Raw genomic sequence first — 22,409 nt, 5'->3', positions numbered from 1 at the left:
ATAATGCACTGATAATCTATGCAGACAGGCTAGATAAAATACTTTGTGCACATTTGATTATTTTATGTACTGTGTCATTTGTTAGTGAAGCTCAAACCCAGGGGGTACAGGGTGAGTCAAAAGTCACACGACACCCTTTTATTTCAAAAACAAAGTGGAAAAGAAAGAAAAATGAAATGAAAGGGAACATGACATACAGTATCTAAATAACCCAGCAATTAATGGGTGAGAGGCTATGTCTTGAAGATGGGTGTGCTGTGACTTCTGACTCACCCAGTATCAAAAAATGTATTTAATAGATTTAGATTAATATAAAAATATTAATACAATTAAGCGATACATATGGAATTATGTAGTTAACAGTAAAAAAAAAAGGTTTTTGTCCTCCACAATCCCCTGATCTAAACCTGATCAACTGAGATGGTGATTTGAGGTGATTTGGGATGAGTTGGAGCTTCACAGCGTGAAGGAAAAGTAGCAACTATTGTTCAGAACCTCCAGAAACTCCTTCAAGATGCCACTGAGAAACTATTCCAGGTGAATCTTCCTCATGAAGACACTGAGATTAAAATACCAAGAGTGTTCAGAAGTGTCCTTAAAGCTAAATTAGTCTATTAAGAAGTATCTAAAGTCTAAAACATATTCTGGTTTAACACTTTTTGTTCAAAAAACAATTCTGTATGTGCTCATCTATAGCTTTAATATAGATTATTAAGTTTAAGTTTACAATGTAAAAAAAAACATAAAAAGACAGAAATCACATTGAACGAGAAGAGGTGTGTCCAAACTTCTGACTGGTGCTGTATATAGTGTGAAACCAAAACTGCAGGAGTAAACACGAGGTAACCGCATGGTCCTCCATCCACATGGTTGTGTATGTGCTTGTAAACGGGCGTGTGGAAAGCTGTGCACCTCAGTTCAGCACAGTTTTGCGCAGATATTTCCAGTTACAGCTGAATTTATGCTTTTAATCCCAGAAAAACGCTCTTATTTACCTTTTAAAAAGCAGTTTAAATGCCTGATTAAAGGGCTAATTGCTGTTGTTTTGCTGTTTTCCTCAGGTTTTGAGAGCTCGGCACTGGCTCTTGATTGTTCAGAACGTAAGACAGCGCGGGTGGGGGTGGGGCTTGAGACGTCATGAGCCTTCCAATGTTTAATATTGCGATTATATATCGCCTAAAAAAGAATATTTGCAATGTAAACTTTTTCCAATATTGTTCATCCCTAGTCTGTACTAAAGAAACATTCTGTGTCTGTCAATCATTAAAATAATCATTAATCATTAGTAGGAAGAAAATGTTAATTAATCATGATATTGATTTGGGGTCATACAGCCCACATCTAATCACACATCTCTTTCACACACATGGTTCTTTATGAGTCCAAAAGTGGTTATTCTATGGTAGAGGTGTTTAAATCTTCTCATTCATTAGCAGTTCAGTCAGAAGAACTAATGTCTCTTTAGTTTAGTTAACCTTCATAACGCAGCGGTGCAACATACTGCTGCGCTGTCGAGTGAAAGGAGAAACGGAAGCTCATGCTCACGGGCCACTAATAATGTAATCTTAAAAGTGATGCCTCGGGCCAATTAATATCTGCCTGTGGGAGGCATTTGGGCCCAGGGCCAGACTTTGGACACTCCTGTTCTATGAAATCACTTGAAGAGCTTTTTGTATCTTCCCTGCTGCCTGCTCTCCAGACCAACTCCACCGCCACAGACCCACATGCACTGAATGTAGCTAAACTGATATTCTGTAGAATTAATTTATATGTAAATGAGTTATGCCTGGTTCACAGTACACAACTTTTTGAGTTATCAGGTCATTGTGTTTTTGATACTATATGACTGGTTGTACTGTAATCATGAGTCTTTCAGTTGTTGAGAGTTTCACACTACATGATTGGTCTCATCTGGCTGCTCTACAAAAACACAATTACGGTAGTCACAAGAAAACATGAGAACTGAACTATATCAATGTCAAAAGTCAGGGGGGTAAAAATTTCACGAGCACAAATATGAATCTTGCAAGCAAAAAAAAGGTTATTGTGTGCGCACTAAACAAAATATCGCTCTCAAGCTTCATTTTTCTCCTCTCAGGTCTTTTTCCTCTCAAATTCACAGTTCTCGAGTGCTATGCAAATTACCTGCAGCTGCTGTTTTTGCTTGAGTGAGTTTTTTGCACTCGAGTTTTGAAAGGGGTGGTTTTGACAGCTGACAGGGGGCGGGGTCAGGGTCGCCTCCCTCAGCGAACGCTATTGGCTGATATCTTCAGGGTTTGTGATGGACTGCCTACCTCCAAGAGCCGGAGGAGGGCGGAGAAAGAAGGACAGCGGAAGAGTTAGCTAACTAGCTATGCTAACATCCAAACAACCCGCTCTCTGGAGCTGTTTGCCCGGAATTAGCACCATATTAAGCGTATTCAAGAACTAGCGATGCCACGCAAAAGATACGTTCAGAACACTTTCTATGAATTCTATGTCAATTATAATTATCTATAAACATACTCATTATCACGAATTATAAAGCATTCATAAATATTTAGAAGAAAGGAATAACACATTATAGCATTACATGCTCTCAGTAGACACTAGTTTACTACTTTATTACTGCAGGCAAAACTACTTACTCAGTATAGCTGTTATGCTTTATTGTTTGCAATATATTAAATTCACTATGTGTACCATGATCTCTTTATTACCATTTGTGCAATATTTGTAACCTGCAATATTGTTACCTTTGCATCTACTATTGATCTGCTATTTATTCACTGTTAGACCATGTGCAAAAATACCACCTACCATATTAATAACTCCTCTGACTTTATCTTAGTTGCACTAGATGTATATATATATATATATATATATATATATATATATATATATATATATATATATATATATATATTTTATATATTTTTTAGTATTTTATTTTTTTTCTGTAATCTTTTGTATACATAGATTTATTATTATTTGTTTATATATTTTCCTGACCTGTTTTCCTGTACTTGTAACATGTTATACATCATATATCTGTCACTGCTAATTTATTCGGTCACTATTATTGAACATGACCTTAATAATATTTGATAATAGTCTTTTGTTTTTAATTGTACGTTTGTTCACATATATAACAGTACACAGTATTTTAGTCAGCTTTAATACCTGTGACTCCATACACACACTGTAAACTGCAGTAGGTAAATAAATAAGTATAAACTAAATTAATTCTAATAAATGATTAACTCAAAATTGTGTTGTCTTTAAAAAGTGTATAATTGCTTTTTTATGGTAGTCTGTTATCATTATGTCAGTGGCATTTAAAAGTCTTAACATGACAAAATTATCATGTATCGCAGTAATGTTTGGGAAGATATATCGTCCACAAAAAGTTATTATCGTGACAGGCCTATAATATTTAACTTAAAAATGATTACACATTATTAAAAGTAATTACAGCGTGCTTTGCTAAGGGCAGCTTTGTTAACGTTCTTAATATTTACATAAAGACCTATAACATCTTATAATCATATCTGATTAATTCATAATGACTAATAAACGTAATGTGTTTTGTATATATATATATATATATATATATATATATATATATATATATATATATACGTTTATAAATATTTATAACCATGTTTATGTATGCATTATGTGCTATGTGTATTATGTTCTGTAGGTTGGATATGTGGTTCTCTCTCTCTGTGCGTTCCCATTTCCTATAGGTAGTCATTGCTCTTGACTCAGAGTCATGACTGGTCCAGATATTAAACCTGCTAGATGTTTCCCAGGCTGTGTGACAGTGCACACTACACAACTAAGCTATGCTGAATTACAAATGGATGATTGTTCAGTGTTGTTTCCAAAAATATACTGTGTGGAAGGAATGTTCTAACCTTTTAACCCTCGTCCTCAAACAACTCATCAAAGTCTCATCAAAGCCTGACGATCAGTGGAAAGGAACCTTTTGCACTTACAGCTGTGGAAAGACAATGAATAAACACCTGGATGCAGAGAAGAAGCGAGAGAGCAAGAGGAACGGACGAACAAAAGGAACTATCGACAGGGAGAACACAGACGTTCAGGGTGGATAGAATGAATAGAGGGAAAAAACAACAACAGGAAAATCATAAAATAAACAGCGAGAAACTGTAAGAAGGTGGAAAAAAAGGTGAGGAAGAGAAACTGAACAGAAAGAGACCGGGTGAGGAGAAGGTAAAGTGGACCAGCAGCGGGAGAGAAAGCAGAGAACAAGAAAAGAAAAGAACAGAGAGACTGTGTGTGTGTGTGTGTTCATCTGCATTAAGATGTACTGATCAGAATGAACACGCGGCAGAGATGAATCTCTCAGCTGTTCCACTGCAGGAGGGTTCTACCCACAGTTCCTCTCTCTCTATGCACAGCCTCTGTTCCCACTCTGCACCAATTATATTCCTGCAACACTCTGCCTACTCTGTCCCCATTCTGTCCCCTATTTGTGCCCGCATGTTGCCCATTCTACACTGCTTGATGTGCTTGATATCCACTCTTGTGCCCACCTTATAATCACTTTGGTCTTATACTATTAATGTTATATGCCAATTCTGTGCCAACTGTACTCAATTCATGCCCACTCTGCACTTAATCTGAGCACAACCTCTGCCCACCTTACGGCCAGCCTCTGCCCACCTTATGCTCACCCTGTTTCTACGACCTTACGTTCACCCTGTGCCCACCTTATGCTCATTCTTGTACCTTGTCTTGTCTGCTCTCAATCAGTACTGACATTATGCCCACTCTGCTCCTACACTGTGCCCACCTCCTTCACTTTATGCCCACACTGCACTCGCTACTACCAGTGACAGCTGCCAAAAACTTGGGTCAGCACTTCATCCCTAATCCAGTCCAACACTCTGTGAGTTAAGTAGAGGGTAGAGGGGTCACAGAGAAAAAACAGAATCAGGGCAACGTAGCTCTCTTTTAAAAAAAGAAATGCATGCAATTTGCAACAAAATAAAAACATAGAGATGTAAGAAATCCATTATTGGCTCTGGAAGGCCACTTCAGGTTCTGAATCAGTTTCTCTGATTTTGCTATTTATAGATATATGTTTGAGTAAAATGAACTTTGTTTTTTTATTCTATAAACTATGAACAACATTTCTCCCAACTTCCAAATCAAAATATTGTCATTTAGAGCATTTATTTGCAGAAAATGAGAAATGGCGGAAATAACAAAAAAAGAGGCAAAGCTTTCAGACCTCAAATAATGCAAAGAAAACAAGTTCATATTTATAAAGTTTTAAGAGTTCAGAAATCGATATTTTTCATGCATCTTGGCATGTTCTCCTCCACCAGTCTTACACACTGCTTTTGTATAATTTTATGCCACTCCTGGTGCAAAAAATCAAGCAGTTCAGCTTGTTTTGATGGCTTGTGATCATCCATCTTCCTCTTGATTATATTCCAGAATATAAATAAGAAACACTTAACCACCTTGACATGGATATCCCGCAGCACACAGACCAGGAGAAACTGATTCATGAGGTGGAAAATAGATAAGATTAAACGATAAGAGTAAACTTGCTTGTTAATAATTAATTTGTGTCTATTTTGTACAGTGGGTATTGGCACTGGTTTGTTTATCTTTCTTATATCTCATGGTACATCATGACTTTTAATATAGTATTGCATGCATAAATTAAAGCCAACTGATTATTGGTTAATGCCTGAATACGGGGGTTTACAGGAGCACCTGTCGACCATCTTTGCGCCACAACTGGGCAGTTATTTCCAGTCATGCAAGCCCAGTCTTCTGTTTGTTTGAATTAAGAGAGACCAAAATACTGGAAACCAAAGGTCAGAATACATTTCAGAAATATGTTTGGAATCATTGATAAAAATCGAAATGCTAAATGAACAATAATGCACCAAAAATATGATTTTTTGACCTGTTATGTCTACTGCACTTGCGCAGATCTCCACATCTTTTGTCTCTTTCTGCTGAAGGGTGGGACTTTATCCTCATACTGACGGCATGATTAGTGTTACGAGAACTCCTATTCATACTGCAGTCAGTTTCTGCCTGTACTGATGTGTTACAGCTATCGTAGTATTTACATTTTATATGTTGTACATTTTGATGCACTTGTGTGTGCTCCTGCCTGGGATCCACTTTTCCACATAGACATAACATGTGTTTCATCTGCAGATACACTGTTACAGTCCTGATTCTCATGTTGTAGCGTCACCTGGACATGCAGCAGCTCTGCCACTCTGGGGAAAGGAGGACACGCTCTGAAAACAGGCGTGTCTTTTTCTTCTCCTGATTTAAATAAGTCGTGAGAAGACAGAAGAGTGGCAGAGAGAACATTTCTCTTTGCGCTTGTGATTGAAGTCTTCCTCTGTGGTGGTTGGCACCAGAGCCAGATGTTATTGTGGAAGTGACAGCTGCACCGAGGCTCTGCACCGTGGGCTTTCCCTGCTGGAGCTGCGCTGAAGCAGCAAACACACACACACACACACACACACACACACACTGCCACACAGCACACACATCTCTCTCACACACAGCGCTCCTTATAAATCAGCCTAAAGAAGATTATTGAGCTGCAGATTCAAAGGTAATTGCTTTAGGAAATTTGAGGAAAACTGATTTCAAATTATTACAGTCATACAAAAGTTTAAAATAAAATCTACCACCAAGTATGCAAATACACCGTAACTCTGCACTGAAATATGCTTTTTTTTGTTTTCACACAGGGAAAAATGCAGGCTTAGCAAAATGCATCCCAACAAACCATGGGACATCATTCCCTCCCTGCTTATTGGTCAGATTTTCACAGTTTGAAGTGGGACCAAGAAAGTAAATACAGCAAGAAGGTTCTGTGTTCTGGACTAGTGCAGATTTCCGAGCAGTTTATAACATTCGAGTAACAGCAGTAAGATATAGTACTTTCACTATCTAGCATACCAGATTAAACTGGTGCCGTTTATCACAGTGAGTGAAAGCACAAGATAAGTGTTTCTAATAAAGTGGCCTGTTGGTGGAAGTAGAATGAAGGTATTGCCAGTGTGTGGAAGCACAGAGTAGATGTTTCTAATAAAGTGGCCAGTGAGTGGAAGCACAGGGAAGTTGTTTCTAGTAATGTGGCCAGTGAGTGGAAGCACAGGGAAGGTGTTTCTAGTAATGTGGCCAGTGAGTGGAAGCACAGGGAAGTTGTTTCTAGTAATGTGGCCAGTGAGTGGAAGCACAGGGAAGGTGTTTCTAGTAATGTGGCCAGTGAGTGGAAGCACAGGGAAGTTGTTTCTAGTAATGTGGCCAGTGAGTGGAAGCACAGGGAAGTTGTTTCTAGTAATGTGGCCAGTGAGTGGAAGCACAGGGAAGGTGTTTCTTATAAAGTGGCCAGTGTGGAAGTAGAATGAAGGTGTTTCTAATAAAGTGGCCAGTGTGTGGAAGTAGAATGGAGGTGTTTCTAATAAAGTGGCCAGTGTGTGGAAGTAGAATGAAGGTGTTTCTAATAAAGCGGCCAGTGAGTGGAATGGAAGTAAAATGAAGGTGTTTCTAATAAAGTGGCCAGTGGGTGGAAGTACAAGGTAGGGGTTTCTAATAAAGTGGCCAGTAAGTGAAGTACAAGGAATCTGTTTGTACTAAAGTAGTCAGTGGGAGTGTTTTGAAAGTTCCACGCAGTGCCTGTAAAACCACCTTCACCTGCAGCAAGCAATGAGCTACACACACACACACATCATACACACACACACATACACATATTTTGTCACACATACCCAACCATGCCCACACACCACCGACCACCTACACACTCACACACAGATGCACTCTCACCCATACCTACCCACGCTCACACCCCCACCCTCCTACACACAGAAACACACTCACACACACACTCATATTCACAGTGCTCTATATTCAAATACAGCACCTGAATAACACGTCAATCGCACATAAAGAAAACAGAACAGAGGCTTAGGGCAAGTAGGCAGGCAACCAGAAAAAAATCATCTGAAAGTGGAAAGAATAGGTGGTGTAAAGTGCGGAGCGGGAAGCGGTGCTGTTAATGGAGAAAGCAGAGGTATGCGAGGCACTAGGGCTCAACAATGCTGGAAGAAAAAGTCATTCTCTGATATTTTAGCTTATTGTGATAAATGCCATGATGTTTTAAAAAAAGTGGAAGGGAAAGAGGTTACTTAAAGTGACAGTCTGTAAGACTGGGGGATTTGTGGATTTGAATATTTCTCTGTTCAGAATGTGGAATTGCACTGGGCATGGGGTATAGTACTTTTCAGCGTAATATAAATACACAATTCTGTGTTTTTGAGTACACTGATTTTTAAATGTTGTTCAATTATGAAAAACTATTACATCCAACAAACTTACCAGAGCACTCTGTTTTTAAATGAGTATATTAAGATGATTAAGTCAGGATACTGATACCGTTCATTTGATAAATCTGTCCCCTCCAAACTGATTCATCATAGTGACATAGTGCCCTACTGGCTGCCACTTCTTGCCATAAATTGTGTGCTTGATGATGTGCATCAAGACATTTTGATCAAGTGTTTTAATGAATGCACATCTATGGGTGCTCTGCTGTTCTTTCAGTAGAAAAAAGGGGTCTATGCCACAGTGTCCCAAAGGATGCCTTTTCTAGTAGAGAAAATGGGATGTGGTGCTGAATTGGTTTCTCCAAAGAGATCATGGTATTCATTTGGATGGCATGGATTAATGCAATGCAGTGCCCAACAGGTGCCCTTACTATGAGATAAACTGTATTTGATTAAAAAAATACTTTCTTGTCATTTAAAAGCCAGATTCTATAGAAGCCACACCTTCTATAGAATACACAGGCCCTAGATCAGGGGTCACTAATAGGCGGACCGCGGTCCAGGTCTGGACCCAAACGTTGTCCAATGTGGACCCAAACCGATAAACTACTGAGAAGTATTTAATTGTATACGTGCTTTGCGGCGCAGTAAACTCACAGACCAGTCACGTGTGGTGTAAGATCACCAAAAAGGCTCTCCTCTGCCAATCATATCTGTGCAGACGCGGTAGGGAAAAAAATTATAAAAAAAAAAAACACACCGCTCCTCACACGGGATCGAACCCGTGTTGTCTGGGTTGCGGTCTCGCTGCTCCGGCTACTGAATTTGGACGCGTCCGTAAAAAAACACTGATGAAACGCCGTGAAAAAACACGAGAACGGGAGGAACGTAAACAAAATCTGGCCAGAGAGGCATTTTTTATTATTGTTTTATATTTTTTCATTGTGGTTCAAACAACCATACAGGATATAGCACTGAATCATAACACAAGTTTACAATGGGTCTGGACCTTGGCCTGTCGAAATTTTCAATTTATATTTTTTTGCCCCTGCCGTTCAAGCTGCTTGAGAACACCACTCTCTATTATGCTAATTATTCATTAAAATAAACTGTACTGATATTTACAATAGCTGACCAAAGAAACATTAGTTTAGGTTTTAAATACACTTTGGAATTATTGTTCTCAAAATGACCTCAAAGCTATTATATTTCCATGTCTCGTAATTAACCATAATTACATTTTTTTACTGCAGTTCAAAAAAGGTTAATATTGTTTATTGCTGACGGTGCAAATGAACTGAAATCAGCCATAAATTTACATATATATAAAGTACATTTCCGTCTGACGCTAACACGCCAAGTGTAACTCACTGTGTAAGAAAAAATGTATGCTTGAGCATTCCTCGGATAACGATAACTGATTTGCATATCTGAGATGATTCATCAAAAAGAGCCTCCATGGCAACCAGCCTTATATCACACATCCAGATTTTTTTTTTTATCATCCAATAATTTAAAGAGCTCCACATAGGAGATTTCTTGCATTTCTGCTCTGTGAGCTGCAGTTTGTTATGCTCTGAGATGAGGTGACCTGAAAACCTGGCGTGAATATATATGGAGTAATAAACCAGTTATAACTGATTTAATTTAAACATGTTACCTCATCTTAAAATAACTGCTTTTTTTATACCCTGCAGCCACAGGGTAAAACCACTGAGAGGTGAAATGATTTATAATGTTTTTTACAACAGCATTTGCCAGTATGTGGGCTCTATATATTAGGCACCAAGTGAACAGTCTGTTCTTGTATTTAATGTGGTAAAGTCAGGAAAGATAAGTAGGTCTATGCATCTGATGATATAGCTGCATGATTTCAAAAATGTATCTCCATTTCTGCTTTTTACTTTGTAGCTGTAACACGTACCTTGCAGCGTTTTTTTTTTTTTTTTTTGGATGGTTAAAATTCCATGACAAATTTCCCAATAGAAATGCTCCAAAAAAACATTTTTAACTATTGTCCAAATTTGTATTTCTTTTCATGTATTGTGGCCACCTTGGAAACACTATTTATTTGTTTACTCAGTCACTTATTGTTCATGAGAACAACAACAATAGTATAATATTATAGCATATGTTAACTTTCAAATACCAAATATAGCAACAAACACCTAATGAACAAACACTTGATATATACAGGGGTTGGACAATAAAACTGAAACACCTGGTTTTAGACCACAAAAATTTATTGTCCTGATGGACAGTTCTGATGGAACAGGAGAGTTGAGATGCTCATTGAATTCTGCCGTGATTTTTTTTGTGGATACAATCCGAGTTAGCAACCGAACATCCCTTTCAGACAGCTTCCTCTTGCGTCCACAGTTAATCCTGTTGGATGTGGTTCTTGATACATCACAAAGACTTGCTGTCTTGGTCACAGATGCTCCAGCAAGACGTGCACCAACAATTTGTCCTCTTTTGAACTCTGTTTTGTCGCCCATAATGTTGTGTGCATTGCAATATTTTGAGCAGAACTGTGCTCTTACCCTGATAATTGAACCTTCACACTCTGCTCTTACTGGTGCAATGTGCAATTAATGAACCCCTGTATATTTGAAGCACACCAACTCTTTTTTACGTGTTTGACAACAAAAACATTTTTAGCAGCTAATGATCAGAATTCCCTGGTCAGTATGATTATTTGAGTTATATTGCATTAATATATGAGTTTTCCTATAAGTCTACTGCAGTGGGCTGTATTTATTTACTGTTTCAGTGCAATACAACAAAAGCACAGTGCAAATACTGCTGTTTGTATTTCTGCATTTGTTTAAGTTAGTGTACCTGTACAAAAAGAAGAATATCCATTTAATTTAAAGTTAAAATAAAGTTTCAGTTTATTTCAAATGAATATTGGCGTTGTTATTTTCTGCTTTTTAAATGCATCTTTCCTAGTAAAAAGCTGATTTTTCTCAGTGTTTTATCTTTTAGGATTTAGGAGGATAAAAAAAACACAGAAATAGTGAAATAAATTAAGCTAATGGAATAACTGTCTAATAACAGCATCCAATCAGCTGATTACAGTTTCTATGCGGTTTATTCAGTTACTCTATTCTGTTAGATATTGATTCTGTTGTGGGCAGGATCTTTAACTGCTCTTTATAAGCTGTCTGCTTGATACATGCTGTTGTTCAGTGTTCTTCAGTACACTTTGGCCACCTTTCCTCAATACCACTCTCATATATTTTATTACATAAAGCTGTGCCAAGAAAATAATGTTCAAAATGAACTGCAGCACGGCGGAGGCATTTTCCGTGCTAAAGTCTGTGCTGGACAGAAAACGAAATAAATTAAAAAACCTACTTGCTCTGCCGCCAGAGAGTACAAAACCACAAATCTCCTTCGGTAGGAGAAATATACCTGGCGTGATGGAGCTTGATCAAGTGTAGGGTCGACAACAGGGTCAATTTCTCCTTCTGTTATTCTGACAGGCTGATCCATGGCTGCAGGAAACCAACTACAGCCACCAAAAGCATGTGGCCAGGTCACAAATCGTAAAACAAACAGGAAGAAAAGGCCAGACTGCCCAGACAACAGATGCTCGGATAAGGTGAGAAGTATTAGTGAGGAAAAAGTACTTTATCTGTGAAATGTTAGCAGTCTGCTAGCGCCACAGCTACACAGGTCTCGGGATCAAGCTGAGATCTACTCACACAGGTGCCAACTATGGGGATGCATTGTGCTGCTTGTCCCAAAAACTAGACAAAGAAAAAGATGGTGGCAATCCTTTGCATTTCCAAGCAATTTCAAGCAGTGAAACTCCTGCAACCCACAATTTTCATGCATATTGATAATGCCTATTGATAATGACTCTATTGAGGTGACACTTGCAAATAATAAGTGCAGTATCACATTATTTACAACTAGGGATGCAAGAATACATATCAATATATTGATGTATTGCGATACTGTATCATTTACAAAACACAGTATAATTTTTTAATTATTAGTTGACATGTAAAGATTAGAGTCAGACAGTAGTTGATCTTGTGCTGATTTTGACTGAGTGTTTAAACCCCGCACTAGAGAGCAGAACTTTATAAAAACGTCATAAAAAAATTGCGATATATCTCCTTGCTTACAGTATTGCAATATATTGATGTAATATACAGGTCTGGATAATAAAAATAAGAGACTACTTAAAAATGATGAGTTTCTTTGATTTTACCAAACTAAAAACCTCTGGAATATAATCAAGAGGAAGATGGATGATCACAAGTCATCAAACCAAGCTGAACTGCTTGAATTCCTGCACCATGAGTGGCATAAAGTTACCCAAAAACAGTGTGTAAGACTGGTGGAGGAGAGCATGCCAAAATGCATGAAAACTGTGATTAAAAACGGGTTAATCAAAAAGGGTTAATTAAAAAGGGTTATTCCACCAAATATTGATTTCTGAACTCTTAAAACTTTATGAATATGAACTTGTTTTCTTTGCATTATTTGAGGTCTGAAAGCTCTGCATCATTTTAGTTATTTCAGCCATTTCTCATTTTCTACAAATAAATGCTCTAAATTACAATATTTTTATTTATAGAATAAAACAATGTTCATTTTACTCAAACATATACCTATAAATAGCAAAATCAGAGAAACTGATTTAGAAACTTAAGTGGTGTCTTATTTTTTTCCAGAGCTGTATATGTTAATTTGAACCCAGTATCAAGAAATGTATCGTATCGCAAATTTCTTGCCAATACACAGCCCTAATCAGTAAATTTAATAGACATAGTGAGCATCCTGATTAGTTTCTTTTTGGGCTCAGTTGTTCTACCAGTGTCCTCTGTGGGTCGTATATTTTCTCATTGGTCTGTGTATGGAGAGAGAGAGAGAGAGAGAGAGAGAGAGAGAGAGAGAAAGTGAGGAAAAAAAGAGAAAAAGGCTAGAGAGAAAGAGAGATAGAGTAAAAGGGTTTTTAGGACAGGGCTTTTGTTAAAAGCCTGAAATTTCCTTCTCCACGCTTCAACACTTGTTTGCTTAAAAGGCAAAACACTCTTTCAGAGCGCTCGACTACAGAAAGCAGCACAAGGAACGATTATCCACTCCACATGGACACACTCCATTAATACACTCTCTCAAACTCACACACACACACACACTCACACAGACACAGTATTCTCTCCCTCTCTCTAAACTACCACACATATTAGTTAATCACTGGCAACACCCTTTGATTATTTGTCCTAATCTCCTGAGCTTAAAGGCCAGACTGGTGAATCTGTCTTTCTAGGCAAAGCCCAGCGTATCAGAGCAGCCTGCCTTATCTTTCCCTCAGAAAGTCCGGCACGCTAGATCTCCTAAACAACGTCTACTGACTAAGCAAAGGAGAATACAGTATCTGACCTGTTTAGCAGAGTTTTTTTTTTTTCTCGACTTTAGGTAAATTAGATAGGTAATAGTTAAGTGCTCAGCAAGTGTTACAGCAACTCTCCACTTTATTAGACCTAAAACACTGTCATTCCCAATACTACAAAAACAGTCGAACTGATGAACTGATTTCTCAACTTTACATTTTTTATGTCCTTCCAAAGTAACTCATAAATAATTGGCCAAATGTGTTAACAGCTCAAATATTTATGGCTTAATTATGTCTCACAATAGACGCAGCAGGACACTTGATTTGTATACCACTATACCACTAAAGATTCAAATTTTCTTTTTTTTTTTACATTATTTAAGCAAAAATACAAGAGAGGGCGTGCTATAACATGTAATATTGGCACTGCTGTGATGCGGTCGTAGGCACGAGGCCGCAGGCCAAGTACTGTAGATCAGCACAGCAGTGCCAATATTACACATTATAGCACAAACCTCGAGTGTATTATTGCTTAATTATAGCACAGTTTTATTATCACTGTTTATTAAAATTAGTGCTGGACGATATGGCCAAAATTCATATCACGATATATTCCTTAATTTCGGTCGATACAATATAATTTCGATATCGATATAAATACTTAGAAGGCCACAGAAAACTGCGAATAATCCCTGCAATGGAAATATGTACCTACTACTGTCTGAAAATTTTATTTAAGTCTTTGAAACCTCCTTTCACGAAAACATTATAATACTTAAGAAATAAAAAATAGTCAAGATAAATCAATGCTCAATTTTATTTGCATATAGCAAAATAAAAACATGACATCCCTGTCAAACATAAGCCTATATAACTATTACCAATAAAAATAACTTTAAATTAGGACAGAAGCAGAGCTTCTTATTCTTTTGTAAACAAATTTAACAGATCAAAACAAAAGTGTTTCAACTAGGATATAGAATACAAGAAGCCTTTATACACATAAAAGCAACAAGATTTTCCAGTCAAATAAACAAACTTATAGGCTTTATCAACTATAAATAACTTAGTTACAATATAAGCTACAAAAGTGCTTCAGCCAAAATACAACTCTTTATAAACATAAAAGGAACATGATATCCCCGTCAAATAAACAAACCTAAAGGATTCATAAACTTTAAATAACTTAAATAACTTACAACATAAGCTATAAAAGTGCTTCAGCCAGTATAAGGAAAATATTGTATGTAGTGGAACTGATTGAGGTGGTGGAACAGATTAGATGTTTTAACGTTACCGCTGCTGGTCGGCTCCACTCTCCGGCACAATTCGCAGCAAACTGAAGTTTAGCAGACCTTCGAGAGTTGAACCAAATCCTCACCACTGAATTAGACCTCCCTCCTTCAATTGATCACTTGTGGAAGCGGCAGGGGCATTCATTTTGCATCAAAAATGTCCCGTGCTGGGAGCCAAGAGGACCCGCGGCGGACCGAGAGGACCCGCGACTGACCGCTGACCGAGCGGACCCGTGGGTGGACCGAGCGGACCAGAGGCTGACCGAGCGGACCCGTGGGCGGACCGAGCGGACCCGTGGGTGGACCGAGCGGACCAGAGGCTGACCGAGCGGACCCGAGGCTAGGCTAGGCTAGGCTCGGCTTGGTTCCGCTCCGTTCCACTCCAGCGCGGAGCATTTCAGATGCGAACCGAGCCTACCTTAGCCTTGGATCCGCTCGTCCCGGCTCCGTTTGGCTCCAGCGCGAGGCATTTTAGATGCGTAGCGGACCCGAGCCTAGCGTAGCCTAGCCAAATCTAGCCTAGCCTAGCCTATCTGGCTACGTGCCTATGTGATTACATCATTACGCACAGAGATAGTCCAGCTACGGAGGCTGATTGTGTTCAGCTGTGCGGCGAGCTGACGCCAGTAAAACGCCTGTCCGTGACAGATTCTGTAAATAATACATATCGATATACAACAAAAATGATATCACCGTTATTGAAACATTTCTTATCGCGATAAATACCGATATCGAATTATTGTCCAGGCCTAATTAAAATATTTTGAGTTAAAGTGGACGAGAAAATCTGATCTCTTTGTTTATAAACTCTCCACAAGTTAAAATAGTTTCAGTGCTGCTCTACTTGTAGCTGCTTATTTGTGGAACTGGGTCTTTGTCTGCGCCACCTATTGGAGACATGGTGTTTCTGCACTGTGGGGCTATGGGATCCAGCGGCTCTCAGTGGTGTATAATGACATCGCATTTGGTTTGTAAGCGCTGCATCCATGCTAAGTTACCTCTATATAGCGGAGTAATACATAGAGAGCTTCAGTTACAGTGCATTACCGGCTATTAAAGTCACTCATAAAAACACCTCTAACTAACTGTGGAATAATCTATACTTATGGCAACTATCTGAAGTATTATCTTCTTATCTATAAGTCTGACCACTGTCTATTTTAATTGTGCAGTTTTTTAATCTACTGAAACATCCTATATAACTTTAATTAATGAGCAGCTAAACTTCTTTTAGGCAGATCTAAATGGCAATCAAAAGTTTCTGCATCCTTCTACTCCATATACAGGCTGTATGGCCTGGACGGTGCAGAGTGCATTCTGGGAGTTTAAGAACACACTGCTACTTCACTACATTAAACTCTTTGATTTCAGGGAAGCAGAGAAAAGTCTACTTCATGATATGGACCTTTTAAAGCTCCCACTTCAGAGAGAGTGTATGGGATGTTTGGTCCTCAGGGATCAGTAATCTCAGCAGCGTTGAACACAGAGATGTGATTCGGCGGGGTTTGGTCCAGCCTGCCGGCATTAACTCACAGCTCAGCCTGCGCTGCCAGGTTAATCCCAAACACAGGACTTATCTGCTGAGAAAGTTGCTACAGAGATAAACATCTCGCAGGGTGTCTTAATTAGCCGGCGGAGGCCATGAACAACTGAGGATTATGGAATGGAGGTGGATGTAGGCCGCTGTCTTTGTCAAGGTCAAGCCTGCTTTACAAGCTTTCCCAGGGTGTTGATTCCTGAGCTTTTGAGTTCCGCCTTTTAGTTTGCTTTTGAAAGTTCAAAATGTAGGTTAAAGCAATCTGTGCAAAAAAAAATCTAATTTATTAAATTTTCCTGCTTACCCTAAATGTAGCCAATCAGCCGGGACATCTTTGAAGTCTGTGCTTGGTCAGCTTAGCTTTGCTTTCTGTGTGTTACGCCTCTCACTTACTATTTAGCTTGTTGGAGAGTGCTTAACCTGCTGCTGCTCTTTCTGCTGTCTGCATTTTCCACTGGGAAACGTTTCTAAGCACTGAGAAAAGACTTCACAACTTATGTGATTAAAATATATACATATATTAAAAATAATAATAATGTCTGTCTGTATTTATTCAAATATATGAACTGTACTGGCCTTTTTTTATTTTTATTATAAAACTTTGGCTGGCAATAAATGGGGGTTAAATTAGATAAATGGTAAACAGAAAAAATCTAGATTTTGCTCCTGTAATATTAAGTTAATTACACATAATCAAGCTCCTCCATTAGATTGCATGGCTCAAGCTGAGCAACGAGTATGACCAAGCTTGACCATGCTGGTTTAATAGCATGACCAACTTAGATGACCAGTATGATTAGCAAGGCCTGGTCACTGGTCACGTTGCATGACCACCATTAGGAGTGGGTGATGTAGCCCAAAAATAATAACATAATATTTCTGCGTATTTTTATATAACAAAACGTTGTTTTTTTTTGTATTAATTTCTGAAATATATGACTGCAACAAAATAAATAGTAAGATGTCAATTAGTATAAATATATCTCATAAATTCAATATAAGTCCTGTGATGTGACTATTGCACATGTGCACATCGCGATGATGATGCTTAAACAATATATCGTGTAGCCCTAGTTCAAGTGCTGCCTAACATAATACTAGAAAGCCATAGCAAGACTAGCAGAAATTAGCATTATCAAATTATCCAATTTTACAGCAAACTATCGTGCTGTTTTAATGTATGCAACAAATTAAAAACAAAAAAAAAAAGCAGAGACTCAACTTCTTCCCCACCTATTTCAAAATTTGCAGTACATTATTGATATGTGGCTTCAAATTTAGATAGATTTATTAGAAAATACAATGCTGTAAACTCCCTGAGACCCCCCATCCCCACAACCCACCATTTTTACCTACTAAAGTTACTGTTTTATTATTCCAGGTGGTGGCGCTAATCATAAAAATAGTGCAAACCTGCGGTAAAGAATATTGGTTGTCAAATTCCTTTGAAACTGACAGCAATAAATAAACAACTCCTGCTATTTACTTATTTCGGAGTAATTTATCCTCTTCAGAAAGTTTCGTAGTGAATTGTCAGAGCAACACAGAATCACAGTATTGTGATAATCAATATCGTGAGATGCCCTGTGATTCCGACCCCTAGTTTTGGATAGTATTGTACTGCAGACAGAGATCAGATGAAGATGGGTTTGATTTCTCATTGGAATTCCCTGTTTCACTTTAAATAAGCAGGCCTGAATAGAATAGAAGAGCTGCACTAGTTAAAGAGGAATAGAGATTGGAATAAGAAGCCCATATCAGCCTTGTGAGATTAATGCCTCACATATGGTGCGTTGGTGTGTATCTGGTGCTGGTTTACTCAGCAGGCAGTGTTCAGAGCATGTTACTTATTCTACACTGCAGATGTAGCAATTTTCATATGTAAATCACATGAAGATGGACAACAATGTAAAAATAAAACAATGTGGCAGAAAAAAAGCAAGACTACAAAAGCTGCTTGAGGAGGCAGAGACTGAAATTCCCCACAATAGCAGCTCTATCTGAGCAGCTGCGCAGTGAAAAACACTGAATTTCACATATTAACTAGTCAACACATATGTCTTGATTAATTTCACATTAAAGATAACATCACAGTGAAGATACAGTAGCAGCAGAAACACAGATGTAAACTGAAGCTTTTACCTTACTGGCAAGTTTGTTCACTCGGCGACAATCTTTGCAACACCTCCAGGCAGGTCCTTCCAGTCACACAAGACCAGGCTCTGCTCTCTATGAATTAAAAAAGAACAAAATACTCATAACTGAAGGTCAAAATACCCATTTGTATAAAGAACATATTTTACCTAATAATAAAAGACAAGATAAAGATGTTGTGAACTTTTTTTCGGGTTTTGCTCTAACAAGCGCACAAACAAACATGATAGTTCAGCTTGTTCTGGATGCTGCTCTTGCACAGATCTCCACTAGGCTCACCAAGCTGATTTGCTCTTTTTGCTGTTTGGGTGGGACTTCATCCATAACCAGACACAATGACAAAATGTTACTAAAACTCAAATTAATATTTTAGTCAGCAACTAGCATGATGCTAACTGCCAGTCTAAGTAATCTCTAAATCAGGGGTGTCCACACTTTTTTTTAAAGGTGGACAGATTGAACTATGTTGAAATACTTAAGTACCAGTCTCTGTTTCCAAAAATATTATTCATAAATAATTTAAAGAAGCATTCAGTACCTTTCAAACTTACTGTCAATATTCACTCTTGTTTTTTTGTTCTCTCTTCACTGAGCTTTTTTTTAAATGCTGAGGCTTTTTAGGCTGTGAAGCAGCTGAGGTTTCAGCTAAATCAGTCCTGCTTGCTAGCTTCAATGCTGCAGCACCGCACACTCGCTGTTGTGTATTGGCAACCTCAGGGGTGGAGTTAGTGTTGGGGAACAAGCAGCAGGCAGAGTCAGAGGCAAAAACAAACACAGATACCCAAGACGGACTGCACACCTAAAATAGTAATGTATGGGCTGAAGCCCTGCTGACAAGAGCTGCCAGTGCCTCCACTCAGCATGTTTTCTTAATATCCGATGATACTTCCTGATCATTTTATCATTTACAACTAAACCTATAATTCCTAATGGTCCTTTAACTGTAATAAAATGCAAATATGAAAAACACAAACTTCCAGAACAATATTTATCTAAATTTCTTTTTTAGAACAATGACTGTGGCAGGATATGAAAACAAAGAAAAGATCCACATCTTACAACAGATTATTTAGTCCGATGCATCTTTAAAACATTTAAAAGAAATCCCAGCAACATGCCAGTGGGCCACTGATGTTTTTTTATTTAAAAATGATTCTGAGGGCTGAGTAAAGTCTGTCCTCGGGCCACATTTGCCCCCAGTTCAGGACTTTGGAAAACGCTTCTCTATAAACTGAAAAAAAAAGCAAGGGCTTCACAATGACTTGATGCTTGATTTATTTTTACATTAGAGATTAATAATGCCAGGCCACTGTATCTTTATTTAAATGTTATTTCTCATAAATTACTGTACAGTATTTAAAATAGGCCTGGACTTTGTCATTACTGAGCAGTGCTATCACATTTTTTTTTAATTCCAAATATATGCTGATAGCATGGTGCTAGTCTCTAATAGGGAAGGGCCTCTGGCTCTGCTCGGACTGCTGTGTAGTGATGCCCGTGGGTTTTCTGGAGTGGAATCTGACTTTCGACTCCTGCAGCTTGAGGGAACCAATGAATCATTGTCAACCAGCTAAACACAATTTACTCTTCTAAGCAGTAGTTGTTAGATGTTAGCTTGATTGTCTTTACACAAGGCTAGAACTGGCTCTGTTTTACTTAACTGATGTGCAAATTTTAAATGAACTTTTCCCCAAAATGGGAAAAAGTTCAAGAGGTATGAACATTTTTGCAAGCCACTGTAGAAACCTCACTGCGGTCATATCAAAGTGTGCTTTAATCAGGCACATACTGATGGAAAAGAAAGTAATGTGATACATTGAAGCAGTCACATAGGAAAGGAACCAATCACATAACCCCACACACAGCAACAGGAGCAGATAGCTTCCACACCTGCAACGTCCATAACAAAGTCTGCTCGATAAAAGCAAACCCCTAACCCCCGATTTCAGGAGGACCAGAGATCGGTACTCTAGGCAGCTTTCATACTTGCCCAAATGTAGTGAACCAGCTGGTGCAGCTGGTGTAAAATCACCCTAAAAAGAACTCCTCAGCAGTGTAATGCACTGTTTAAACACTCACACACTGTCCCACTGACTTCACTCTGAGAGATAACTATCCTATTATCGCAATACAGCGCAGGATCATTTCTCGGCCGCATCATCTGCCCCTGACTAATCCTAATGACTTCATTACAGCTGATATGCAGCAGTGTGAGCCCTCTGACACGTCTTGACATAGGCAATAGGCATTCAATAATGTCCACAGCAGGTAAAGCTAATTAGAGTATTCAGCAGTGGCATGCTGTTCACTAGAGCATCTATTAAAAGATGTGCTCGAGTGGGAGAGGCACACACACACACACACACACACACACACACACTCACGCACATCACTATTCCCTATCCACTTAACTCTCAATCAAATACACATCACTCAAAGGGCCCATATCCTACATTCTTCCTAAAATATAGTCCACTTATGACATTTGTGTGGGCTTATTTACTAAATCTGACTCTGGGACAGAGTGACAGAAAATAAACTTCAGCTTTAACGATCCATTTGTAAAATTGATCCAAAAGTTCAAAATGTTTCAATATACAGCTCTGGAAAAAATTAAGAGACCACTTCAGTTTCTGAATCAGTTTCTCTGATTTTGCTATTTATAGGTATATGTTTGAGTAAATGAACATTGTTGTTTTATTCTATAAACTACAGACAACATTTCTCCCAAATGCCAAATAGAAATATTCTCATTTACAGCATTTGTTTTCAGAAAATGAGAAATGGCTGAAAAAAAAACAAAAAAGATACAGAGCTTTCAGACTTCAAATAATGCAAAGAAGAAGTTTTAAGAGTTCAGAAATCAGAAATATTTGTTTTTCATGCATCACAGTTTTCATGCATCTTGTCATGTTCTCCTCCACCAGTCTTACACACTGCTTTTGGATAACTTTATGCCACTCCTGCTGCAAAAATTCAAGCAGTTCAGCTTGGTTTGATGGCTTGTGATCATCCATCTTCCTCTTGATTATAATCCAGAGGTTTTCAATTTGGTAAAATCAAAGAAACTCATCATTTTTAAGTGGTCTCTTATTTTTCCAGAGCTGTATAACGTAATTTATGATGTGACAGATCATTTCAGTTCATTTATTTGCAAAACAAAACCTGTTTAGGACAAGCTCATTGACTGGTTTGATGTAGTGTAGTCACATGACCTAGGCAGAGCTAGTTACACTAGTCACATCTTAGTGAAGCGCTTGTCCTGTGGTATGCATGGGTTAAGTGGGCTGTGAGTGGGAAAAGGTTGGGAACCTCTGATTTAGGCTTTCCAAGAATGGCCGCAGAAGCACATTAATGCCAAATGATCTTAAAGACTGCAGCTTTAAAAATGTAGGATAGCATCAGTTATATCAGTTATGATTTAAACTTTTTTTCAGTATTCTTTGCATACTAAATGAGGAGTAAATAATTTACTTGAGATTAAATCCAGTGGTGCTTGAACATCTGTGCACCTTTTTTAAAATGTTCTATTTTTTCTGCATAGTTATGAACAAACACATCATCAGATTTCCATACACAACCTAAAATTAGATAAATCAATGGACTAACAGGGATGACAAGGTGAGGGGGAGGCGCCCTGTTTTAATTAAAGATCAAGGATCTATCAAAGTCTGCTCATCACATGTTTGGAGATTTCTGAGGATGTTAGAAAAAGAACTGTTGATGCTCATCAGGATGTAAAA

The 22,409-nt window shown here is 38.2% G+C and overlaps 1 protein-coding gene across 3 annotated transcripts in view; it reads right to left on the bottom strand.

The window, feature by feature from the left end:
- Positions 1–22,409, bottom strand: part of fut8b (fucosyltransferase 8b (alpha (1,6) fucosyltransferase)) — a 241,257-nt gene that overhangs the window by 176,565 nt on the left and 42,283 nt on the right. The window contains exon 2 of one of the 3 annotated variants that reach the window (XM_022684459.2): positions 18,655–18,741. The exons of the other annotated variants lie outside the window; for them this stretch is intronic. The gene's annotated coding sequence lies outside the window, so the exon portion shown is untranslated. The remainder of the gene's footprint in view (positions 1–18,654; positions 18,742–22,409) is intronic. 3 annotated transcript variants of the gene reach the window in all.

Source organism: Astyanax mexicanus, chromosome 1 (genome assembly GCF_023375975.1).
Source record: "Astyanax mexicanus isolate ESR-SI-001 chromosome 1, AstMex3_surface, whole genome shotgun sequence".
Taxonomy (NCBI): domain Eukaryota; kingdom Metazoa; phylum Chordata; class Actinopteri; order Characiformes; family Acestrorhamphidae; genus Astyanax; species Astyanax mexicanus.
This window is presented reverse-complemented; position numbering and strand designations above follow the sequence as displayed.